Here is a 12,174-nt window from a genome sequence, read left to right as displayed (position 1 = left end):
CAAATGTAACAAGGTTAGATAAACAACAGCTCCTTGCAAACCATTTACTTTTCTCTGATCACCACAACACAAGGTATAGATTCCATTGGTGGTCCTGAGCATACTGTCATAGCTGGGAGAGTGGTCAGAAAAGCTTAAGAGGATAAGAGGAACAGCTTTCCCATACTCAGAATTTGGTGTAAGAAAATGACAAAGGAAAAAAACAGAGGGACTTAGTTAATCTATTCCCAAAATGACTGCTTCAAAACTAGGTGGAGATGTGGACTTTACTTGATTTTACCTATGTACAGGCTGAAGTTGGACTGTAAATCCAGATTGCTCCTATAGGACCTGACTAGAACATACCACGGCTCTCCTCTGGAGAGCATACATGCATCCTTTGGAAACTGATGCAAGGCAGGAGCAGATGCATGCCAAGGTTTTGCTTTGATATAGGAAGTGAATGCATTGGGGTGCTCAGATGAACACTGATATCTTACAGACTTTTGGCTCTACTGAGACTGGAAGAAAATCGTTGAGAGCCACAGTAGGAGACATTTGGAAATAAATGTTTTGCACAGGCTGAGATCATGGTGAGAAATTTGGAGTTGCATGTATTTTCAAGTAAAATCTAATTTTCTTTGAATAAGCGTGCTCTTTGAGAAATGGGCCCTTATTTATGCAGATTGCTTTTAAATGAGAATATTTAAGGAAAGGATTTGATCCTTGTATAAAGAAAGCTGTTATAAATGTGCACCTAGGCAGCAGCACAGGCAGCCTCACTGCCTGTTCAAGCACTTATTCTGGGTTGTTTTTTTGTTTTGTTTGTTTGTTTGTTTGTTTTGTTTTTTTGTTTTTTGTTTTTTTTTTACTCTGACAAAGTTTATACTGCATGTTCCTCATTAGAATGAAAAAGTAGTTAAATGATGGATATTTTCAACTCATCTATTCTTCTGCTATCTTTATAAATCTAAGAAAGTGTTACCAGACTGACCAGTGGCAGCATGGCCCAGTAGATGTTAAATTGCTTAGAAACATTTTGGGCTTTTCAAGTTTAAAAAGAAAGAAAAGCTTCCAACCTTTCTTTGTTTATATGTCACTCAGAAATAGTCACTTGTAGAAGTTCTGACCTTGTTCTGCACCTAGTACTCCGAGGGAACTATTGCATAGGGCATATTTGAACAGACTTGTTTAAGAAAGTATAAAAATTAAATCTTGAATCTCTTAATATTCAATTACGCTCAAACTATGCTGAAGGAAATTTCAAGGAGGTTGAAAGTTCCTTTGGCATGCTAATGTAACAGCTGCGAAAGCAAGAATTAACAGCTACAATGGAGAGCTGCCGACAGGTACTGATTTGTAAGCTGATCTGAACTCTTGAAGGTAATTGAGGAGTGACTTAGAAATGACTTCACATTGAAAGTAGAAGGACCTTCTTTCCACCCATAATTCTGTCCTTTCTCAGAACAGTATTTTGGGCTAGAAACTGCTGCTGCTGAAAGAATATTTTTTCTAAAAATATTCCCAAGATATTCCTGACTGTGCAGCTGCATGAATGCTTTTTGTTGGCCCCAGGGAGGGAAGGTACAGAGACTAGAACGAGTCCCTGAAGATGAAGATGCATCCTTCATTGACAGGTTGGCTTCTGCTACTTTAAAGTTACTGTGAAAGTAGTCAGTGTTTAGGGATTCTGCCAATCTCTCTCTGTTTAGCACTACTGAACATCTTGTCCTAAGAACTTATGCTATGCTTGAGAGCTAGCCCAAAATAACTCACTTTTTTTTGTTGTTATTGTTGTTGCAGAATCACAGAATCGCTGAATGGTTGAGTTTGGAAGGGATCTCTGACAGTTCTCTGGTCCAACCTCAGTGCTACAGCAGGGCTTCCCAGAGCAGGTTGCCCAGGACCATGTTGAGGTGGCTTCTGAATGTCTCCAAAGAGGAGACTCCACAGAGTCTTTGGGCTGTGACAGTTGTCCATCATTTTGTCTGTGAAGAAATGTATCCGGATGTTCAAAGGAACCTCCTACATTTCAGTTTGTGTTCATCTTGTCACTGGGCAGTACTGGAAACAGCCTGACTCCATCCTCTTTACATCCTCCCTTCAGGTATTTATGAATTTGTATTTGTCTTACTGAACCATTGTGTTGGGTGTTTGTTTTGCTATACCATTTTTGGCATCACAGTCAAAGCTGAACCCCGTGACTCTGCTATTCTGGACTTGGAATACTTGTAGGACATGATGACAGATTTCTCACAGCCTTGTTCTTTTCACCACAAAGCTGTTTTAGACAGACTATTATCATTTACTGCTCGCTGCCTTGCAACTGAAGACTCTTGAGTGACAGTGCTGAAACTGAGCTGAATGTATGTCTAAACTGGTCAGAGATCTCTGGAAGATGTGAGACACAGATCTTGAGCAAGAGGAACTCTGTACAGGTACTCTCAAGTCCCAAAGTCCCAAGCAGAGTAGAGAGATAGCGTACTTCAATTTATTTTAACATGCTGTGTCAAAGGAATTATTCATAGGCAAAGGAATAATCTTGGAACCTGTTTGTTCTAAATCACAGAAATGAGGAGAGATGGATGCTTAGAAAGCACTCAAGGAACCATTTCACATAATCTTGCCTGTAAAATCCTTCAACTCATTAGGTCAATACAATTTTTAGATGTGCTTATCTTTTCCCCACTCTTTCTTATTCTGTTCAACTCATGAAAATCTCTCTGATTTAATTGGGAGTTCAGTTCTGCTTCTACTGCATCCTTTCTGAAATTCTCAACCTCATCTTCTTTCTAGAGCTTGCAACATGAAGAAAAAAATAACTTCTTTATAGTGACAGCAAGTCATTCCTTGCATCAAACTTGTCTTCTTGATGACCTACAGAAAACTTTGGACTATTGAAGTCAAAAATAAAGCCTAGTAACATATTCCATGATTCCCTTTAAGCCACCATTATCTACCACTGCTGATAACATCCTACCTTCCTGCTTTCTGGAAACCATCCTTGTTCATCTGCCTTACAGTCTTTGCCCCCAGTATGTTGTATTTTCTTCTTCATGCCCTTCCTAATTTCCCCTTACTCCATTGCCTGTTAACTTGAATATCTCTCCTGCTCTCAAGTGTGCATGGCTTTCTACATTTCAGAAGTGTAATCTGTATCTGATGTGGTAGTGCCAGATAAAGACAGCAATGAGGTAAGTAGCTGAGCTGTTGTATATCTTCATTAAATCACCCATGTACTTTGTCTTCCTTTCTTGATCTCAGGAGGGTAGGAGCGGGAGATGAAATGCCATCCAGACTTCCATGGCAACCTTTAACAACTTTAATTGCTTTTACTTTGTTTTGCATTGGATGTTGGAGGCCTTTACTTCTACTTTTTTATTTTTATTTTTAAGCTGAACAACAGAGAAGCAACCACTTTTTTTTTTCCCCTAACTAATGTGAGTGCAAGAAAACAAAGTAGAAACAATGATTTATGCCAAACCCTAAACTCTCAAAAACACGGGTTTACAACAAAAACACTAACAGATGCTTAGTGGTAAAAAGCAGAAGAAGAGTTTCCATGTCATCAGCTCACTTTTTAATCTCTCTGGCATTATGCATTTATAACCAACATGTGGACAGAGATGCTGGCAGCCATTTGTCCTCACACAGCACATGGAAGGGCTGCATGGAGGTGTCTGCTAGGTCTCAGCACTTCTTAGCTGGAAATTGGGACTGCCAGGTATTCAGCAACAAGGGCAGCCATGGAGGTGAATGTGCAACAAATGTCTGGATTTCTCACAGCTTACCTACTTAGGAACTTTCTCATTTAAACAGCAGTATTTCTAAAGTATGTGGAAAATACTGTCTATAGCTCCTTTCTGGAAGTGAGCAAAGCAGGAACTCAAAATCTCTCATCTCATCTGTGTGCTCTTTCCCAGGAGCTTGAAGGTCAGCCTCTCCCAACACTGATGTAGCGTGAAATGTGTTCCCAAAATTTCAGCTGCCTTTTATTTAGATATCCAAAATAATTCATGCAGGAGATTTAGTGTGACATGCTGAAGTTTCAGTCAAATTAAAGTAATCTTATTAAAAGTAAGCATAGGCTTTATGCTGGAAGAAGTTTTTGTATGCCAAGATATGGAAGCTTCATTAGATCCAGATGATAGAAAAGATCAGTTGTTACTCACTCAGGTCTTGGGACTGGAAACTGAAAACATTTGAGTACAGACTTTGCTGTTACTTTATCTTCTTCTTTTGGGAGGAGTAGATAAATGGAGATACTAAGACAACACCAGAAACCTTAAAAATTGTTTGATTCAAGAGAACTTTTCAAATTTGCTTCATCATTGCTGCTACAGCTCCCAGAAGATTCATAGTTCGACAACTGGCATTCCCACAGTGTTTCTGCCAGGAATTAATTTCAGTGCTCAGTAAAAAGCCTAAAATACTATACATGAAAAACGGTTTTGCTAGTGAAGTGAATATCGACAGAATACAAACTTCAAAGTGCATGATTATTGGATGATGCTATGTTGCAAATCTATGGAGCCTATAACATTTCTGGGGTCATAAGGCACAGGCCTTATGAAGAGCGGCTGAAGGAGCTGGGATTGTTCAGTCTAGAGAAGAGGAGGCTCAGGGGAGACCTTATTGCTCTTTATAACTACCTGAAGGGAGGTTGTAGTGAGCTGGGAGTCAGCCTCTTCTCTCGTGTGACTAGTGATAGGACTAGAGGGAATGGCTTCAAGCTGCACCAGGGAAGATTCAGGCTGGACGTTAGGAAATACTACTTCTCTGAAAGGGTGGTCAGGCACTGGAATGGGCTGCACAGGGAGGTGGTGGAGTCACCGAGACTGGTAGTGATCAAAGGGCATTTGGATGTTGTGTTGAGGGACATGGTTTAGCGAGAACCATTGGTGAAGGGCAGATGGTTGGACTGGGTGATCCTGTGGGTCTTTTCCAACCTTAGCGATTCTATGATTTTATGATTCTATGATTCTATTTCTATAAAAACTGGAATAAGTTGACTTCACACAGAAAATACTTATTTGTACAACTATCTTTTTTTTTTTTTTTTTTTTTTCTCAGAGCAGCTCAGAATTCGGTCATTTCCTTCAACCACATAGGCTGCTGTAGAAATGATAAAGAAATTACAAAGTATTTTTTTTTCTGCTAATAGGTGCCAATTCATATTGGCTTATCTATTTGTTAAGAAACAATAAACAAACAAACAAGCAAACAACAATAAAAAAATATATATGTGATCTCATTTAATTTCTATAAAACCTGACTTGTTTCACTTAATCGCATTCTATACAGGAGTTTTATTAAACAGCAGTTACTGAGTTATGAAGCGGAAAATAGATATCTCTTTTGCTAGAACCAATATTCAGCCCAGGTCTTGGCCTCTGATGTAGAATGTTCAACAATAATCTTTTTTTTTTTTTTTTTTCCATATTAATTTTGTCTTCTTCATGATTCCACTGTTGGCCTCCAATTTTCTTTTTAATTAGTTTCTTGGCATGTATGAAGGTAAAATGTCCTTAATTTTATGTACGATTTTTCTATGCACTTTTTTTTTTTTTTTTTTTTTTTTGTGCCTGGTTTTAAATTATAATACTCAACCATGATTTGTTCATCTAGTCTGTAGCTCACAAAATCTGTGTTTATGTTCACAATACTTGAATTTGTCTCCATGTTTAGTTCTTTTTTATTCCATAGGCAATAATATAACGCTATTAGATCAATTCACATTCACATGTAGGGATCTGAATGGAAGTCCATTAGACTTAAATATAAACTCATGGCCAAATATAAGTAGAAATAGTAATAATAAAAAAATCATGAAGTGGAGAAGCCAAAATGTGCCAGATAAACCACTACAGCATTGCTCCAGCTCATGAATGAGGCCATCTCTATTGGCAGATCCATTTGAGTGACAGCACAACACCTCGTGTATCTAGTGATCGGTCTAGAGGAAATGGCTTCAAGCTGAGCCATGGGAGGTTCAGGCTGGATATTAGAAAATACTATTTCACTAAAAGAGTTGTCAGGCACTGGAATGGGCTGCACAGGGAGGTGGTGGAGGGACATGGTTTAGCAAGAACTATTGGTGACGGGTGGATGGTTGGACTGGGTGATCCTGTGGGTCTTTTCCAATCTTGGTGATTCTATGATTCTACGATTCTATGATTCTATGATCTTCCAACAGTCAGCAGCCAAACCATTTATTGCAAAACCCAACAAAATATTTGTATTCAGAAGCTACCATTTTAAAGATCCTTTAATTTTTTTAACATTGTGCAAAGTACAACAGAAAAATGTGCAAACAGAAAAAATGTTCACTATCACAGAATCATAGAATCATAGAATTTTCTCCCCTTTCCTTACCTTCCATATGGCACATTAATTACATATTTCAAGAGTTTATATTTCTAAGAGTTGTATTTGAACTCATCTGAAGCTCCTTTGAAAATCATGTCTTCCAGGTGAACCTGTCAATCTGTAGAAAGAGAGGAAATTATTAGAATGCATAATTGTTATCTGGGGTAAAAATTAGAACTTCTTTATAAAATTCTATCCCCCTGAGATCAGAAGGAAGGCATGCAGCAAGGAAGTCACCCTCAGTAGAGGAGGACCAGTCTAGGAAGCATTTAAACAAGTTGGACTTACAGAAATCCATGGTGGTACACAGAAGTTCTGAGAGAGCTGGCTGATACCCTCAGCACATTCATAGAAGATACAGAACTGTGAGGCATTCTTGATACATGGCACTGCCATCCAGAGAGATCTGGAGAAGTGGGGTCAAAAGAATTGCATGAAGTTCAACAAGGGGAAATGCGAAGTCCTGAAACTGGAGGTGAAAGTTTCAATGCACCAGTACATGCTGTTGGACACTCAGCTGGAAAACATCTCCTCAGGACAGGATTTTGGGATCCCTGCAGACAAGTTGAACACTGAGCAACCCCATGGCAAAAAAAAAAAAACCCTGTGATATCCCGGGCTGCATTAGGAATTTTGCCAGCAGGTCTAAGGAGATGATTCTTCCCCTCTGCTCAGCATTGGTGAAGGTACACTTGGAGTACTCTGTTCAGTTCTGGGAGTAGTATAAGAAAAATGTAAAATTACAGGAGCAAGTTCATCACAGGACCACAAAGATGATAAAGGGACTGACACATTTTTCACATAAGGAGAGGTTGAGAAAGCTGGGACTGTTTATTCTAAAGAAGATTCAAAAGGACCTTATAAATAACAGATGTCTATAGGTACCTGATAGAAGGTAAGGTGGAAGAGAGAGCCAGACTCTTCTCAGCAGTGCAAAGTGACTGTGTCCAAGATGTTAAGTCTATCCCAGCCCAGCACTGTTATTGAAATGAAGGATAGGGATTCCCTAAGAAACAACAGAACAATCTCAAATCATTTATTATATAAAATAATATTAAGAAGATGAAATTACACCCACATTTTAAAATGAAATTGAGATATCATTAAATGGTTTGAGATTGAAGTATAATTCTTGGCTTTTAAAGGTATCTCGTTAACTTATTGAGGAAGCTGCTGGGGATTTCACATAAATAAGTACAAAGATTTTGAATTATGTTAAAAATTTTGAGACTGTTTTTCACCAAATACAACTAAATCACATGCATTTCATAAGATGCTGTGGCTGAGTAGTAAAAACTCTCATTAAAATTTTCTGTTTCAAAGCCTTACATGTTTGTAATGAAAGCAATTATAGCACGTTTAAATAACCTTAATGTTAGGACAGAAACCAGTGAAATCAAAGGATTTAAAAGTCAAAGCAAACTCTTTTTTTTTTTTTAATTTTTTTTTTTAATACAACTGTAGCTCATTAAACTGATTAATACAAGCCAGGCATATGGCATAATTTGTGACTCATAGCCTTCTCATGTCAATGGAGACATGCACATTGGCTTCAGTAAACATAGATTATGTGCACAATATAAGCTTTTTGCAGACATATTTCATTGGATAAAACAAGCCTACTCTCAGAGATTTTCTGTCACTTGGCAGGTGTGCATTTGTGAGGGTAATTATGAGGTAATATAAAGACAATTCCATTCCATGTGGCTAGTCCTGGGTGCAATCACATATCACACAGAGGAGCGAATCTCTCTGTGTATAATTTGGTGCTGTGTCTGCTACAGGTTCCTTGAGTGTAACGCTTACCAAGTGTTAAGAACAGCATATAGGCACAGTGGTTCATGATGCTATAAACAGTATCTTTTTCTACAGGAATAAATTAGTGTCTCAATTAGAGAAACTGTTTGAATTCCTAAGAAGTATGTTTGATATTCTCTGTGAAAGAAACAGACATGACAATACATGGTTTTATGTGCATCACTGTGAAGAAAATAAAACGGCAAATAGGAGACAATGCAAAAGGGTGTGGAGAAATATTTTGCAGCTGGTCCATGGTAAATCACTCTCCTTCAGCAATCCTCTTTTTTCTTTGACTGTGTTTCCCATGATTTTAAACACCTTACTTTCAAAAGCTGAAGCAACCTTGTTTTCTACTTCAGGACTTGGAAAGTTCAATTCATCTGCTTAACGTACCTCCTGCCTGCATTCTGCTCATATTACCATACATTTTCCCTCTGGTCTGCGAACTATTTATTGATTATCTTTTCCTTGTTAAAATCTCATGTGAAAAAGACAGACTCTTTTTTTTTTTTTTCATTAAAAATTGATCCATCTTTGAGATACAGACTTACTGTAGACAAGTGGCGCACACTGTATGTCACGCTTCTCTAAAACTCTCTTGCCTAAACAATCTTTCAATAAAACTTTTCCTCTCTCTTTTTAATAAAGAAAGAAATAAAAGCACTGATGTTAAAATATATGTTTTAGTAAGTTTTTAAATTGATGTTTCCAGATAGACATTTCATTTGCCGAAGATTTACAGGAACATTATAAAACCATAATTATCTAATAACCAGACAGTACTATAAACTAAATAAATATCAACTGATTATTAAAAGCATTCATTGTTATAATAGTAGTTAATTCTCTTTAATGTGTTTTTAATAATGGTTTTATATTTAATGTAGGATGAATGACTTATTAAAAGTAAATTTTATGTGTTTTATATTCTCCACATGTTTGGTGTTTGGCCATTAGCACTAATGGGATTTGAATGGTATTGAGTTCAAGATAGCCCCCAAGTCGAAATGTGGGAACCTTAATTAAATTTTTATTAAAATCTTCAATTAAATGAAATGCTAGATTATTAAGATATTTTTGCATATTGTTTAATGTCAGTTACTTATTAAGAATTTTCATAGGCTTTGGAAAATGGTCTCAGAGCAAGCTGATAGCTAAAATTCATTTGAAAAAAGTTGATCAATTCTCTCATCTGTGGGCAAAATTGGGTTTTTATATAATATTTCTAGCTAGCTATGAAGCTTAACTGGAACAGTATCTAATGAATAGGTTAGCGATTAACAGGCTTAACTTGCAGAGAAGCAGTTTCATGTTATGAATACTGAAAATTTTTCTGGCTTCAAATAGTGAGATACTGAAGTAGACTGGAATGGGCCTTCCTGTTGCAAAAAGACTACTTTATGCATTGTTTTTTTCAGTAGCTAGCTATCAAACGGTGGAACTATGAACTACTGAGATCTATATTAGGTCTATTATATTATGCCTCGCATAAGTGGCATAACACATCTCACTGTTTCTGTCTCACCTTGTGAAACACATTTATTTTCCTTACATTACTAGGAAGGTGAATTATTATTATTAAATTCATCAAAAGAATGAATTTAGACAACGTAAATCACAGATTAAGACGAATCATCTTTATGATTCTATGAGATATCCAAAATGAAGGGAATCAAGTGTATAGAGGAAAAGGGCACTCTCCCCTCTATTCCAGACCGCACCAGAGACACTGGAAAGGAAAACACATTCAACTGCTACACATTATGATGCAGACAAGTTAAGCCAGAATAACAGATACCATATAGTTGTGTCACTAACTAAAAAAAAAAAATCAACAAAACCAACAAAAAACAATTACCTACTTAAATTAAGAGGAAGACAAGTTGGTTATAGCTTATAGTATTATTTCTTTGAGGTAAAAATATTCTTATTTCATATGACTTTGATTAAAGTTGTACCAGAAAGCTTGTTGGTTTTGCATCAGTGTGTCAAGACAAAGGGGTTAAACCTTACAGAAGCCCTTCTGCACTGAACTCAGAATATGTTCTTATGGTATGACTCATATTTTTCCTAAACCAATATGATTTTAAATAAAAGTTGATACTAATATAAACTTTTTATCTTTTTAAATGTTATGTTAAGCACATACTATTTATTTTTTCTGAACTGAGATTGTGTTTGAACATCATTACTTTCTACAATTTACAAAGATATTCAGCAGCCAAATCTATTTATATACTACACTCATTAACATGTCATCTGAGTTTCTCTGAAGCAGTTTGCAACTAGTGGATCCTACTGAGTTTAACTTGTGCTGTATAACTAATAGCCCAAGTCAGAATGGCAGTAGTCCCCATTGCTACATGGGCAAAAGAGGTTGCTATACTGAGTATTCCTTTCTTTTTTCCCAGTGTCAATCACTGAGCAAAGAAGGCTTTTCAGCTGCTTTTTATAGTATGGTAATTAACTGCTAGGATATTTATTCTATTCTATTTTCTAGGACACCTGCAAGCATGCAGCGGAGAATCCAGCTTTCACTGTTTCTGTACATGCCCTTAAATTTTCCCTTTGAATAATTTGAAATGTCTCTTGCTACATTATATAAAATTGTCCTTAGGAGAATTCACACAATTTGAAAATGACAGCGTGTTACAGCCCAGGGACAAGTGTGTGCCTGCAGCAGAGATGTCAGATAGGACAGTGGTTATGAAAATAGTTGCAGCCTGGTGCTGCAAGGATGACCATAGGTACTGTCTCAGTCACAATTGAAATTTGCAGGCAGATTTTGTGAAATTAAGAAAGTCAAACTAGACTACATCTTAAGGGCCAAGCCATCCTTCTGTTTTAGCCAAGATCAATCACACAAAGAATGAAAAAAATTCTCAACCATCCTGATTACCTAACGAGATAGTTAGTAGGAAACGTTGACAGATTGTGACCATAAAATATGAGATGGCATCATGTTTTAAATTAGAACATACAAAAAAGTCTTATTCCAGAACAACACATTTGATGAACATTGGTGATAAGGGATTTTTTATTTTTTAAGAAAGAGTAATATTTGTCAATGTAAGCAAGTATTAGAGGTAGGGATTGACTATAAACAAACTATAGAAGGATGGACTGCATAAATTATTAGTATTTCTGAGATCTAGAGAGGGATACATACATGACTCCACATGTGATGTAGTGACAGGCACAATGCTCCTTCAGAAAGAATCACTCTTAGGAATCAGGAGAGATAGCAAAGGATTCTGGAAAAGAAATAGTTTTAGAAAAAGAGAGAGAAAACAGAGAGCTCTAGAGATCAGCTTGGCCATAAGCCTGCCCCTAAAGTATTCATTTCTATGACAAATGTTTGTCTAAACTGAACTTAAAGACTCCATAATATGTCAGGCTTTGCTGTCTTTTTTATTACAGACTTTTTTCTAACCCTCATCTTTCTTGCTGAAAATTAAATCCTTTACTTCTGATTCTATTAAGTATTGACATGGAAGAAAGATGAATGCCCCCACTTCTCAAATATCAGTTTCTGAAAACCATTAACATACTCTCCTTTAAGTCTTTTCTTCTTTATTCCAAACAATCCTAGTAGATTTCCTCATAAATCATAGCTTTTTGTGTTGTTATTTATTGATTGTCTTTTTTGAGGGGGGAACATGGGGAGAATTGTTATTTTTTTAGAATATTGTAATCCTCTGCACTCTTCAGATGGCTTTGTCAAGAGGCAATGCTTTACACTCAACTAAATATCCTAGTTGAGGACTTGCCAAAATAAAATGAAGGACTGGTTTAGACAACTTGCATTAATACCGAATGTCCTTTTAGATTTTTTTTTTCCTTTTCCTTTTCCTTTTCCTTTTCCTTTTCCTTTTCCTTTTCCTTTTCCTTTTCCTTTTCCTTTTCCTTTTCCTTTTCCTTTCCCCTTTTTCTTTTTCTTCTCCTCTCCTCTCCTCTCCTCTCCTCTCCTCTCCTCTCCTCTCCTCTCCTCTCCTCTCCTCTCCTCTCCTCTCCTCTCCTCTCCTC

At 36.8% G+C, this 12,174-nt stretch overlaps 1 long non-coding RNA gene across 1 annotated transcript; it reads right to left on the bottom strand.

Moving 5' to 3' along the window:
* Window positions 1-4,972: 4,972 nt before the first annotated feature.
* Window positions 4,973-8,014, bottom strand: LOC121109739. The gene is made up of 4 exons (XR_005857611.1): window positions 7,972-8,014; window positions 7,234-7,354; window positions 6,637-6,754; window positions 4,973-6,466 (listed from the first exon to the last, which is right to left on the bottom strand). It is a non-coding gene; the product is annotated as an uncharacterized LOC121109739 (long non-coding RNA).
* Between the last annotated feature and the right edge of the window lie 4,160 nt (window positions 8,015-12,174).

This window comes from Gallus gallus, chromosome 2 (genome assembly GCF_016699485.2).
Source record: "Gallus gallus isolate bGalGal1 chromosome 2, bGalGal1.mat.broiler.GRCg7b, whole genome shotgun sequence".
In the NCBI taxonomy this organism is placed as follows: Eukaryota; Metazoa; Chordata; class Aves; order Galliformes; family Phasianidae; genus Gallus; species Gallus gallus.
Note: the sequence above shows the minus strand (reverse complement) of the source record. Positions and strands in the feature narration are given on the sequence as shown.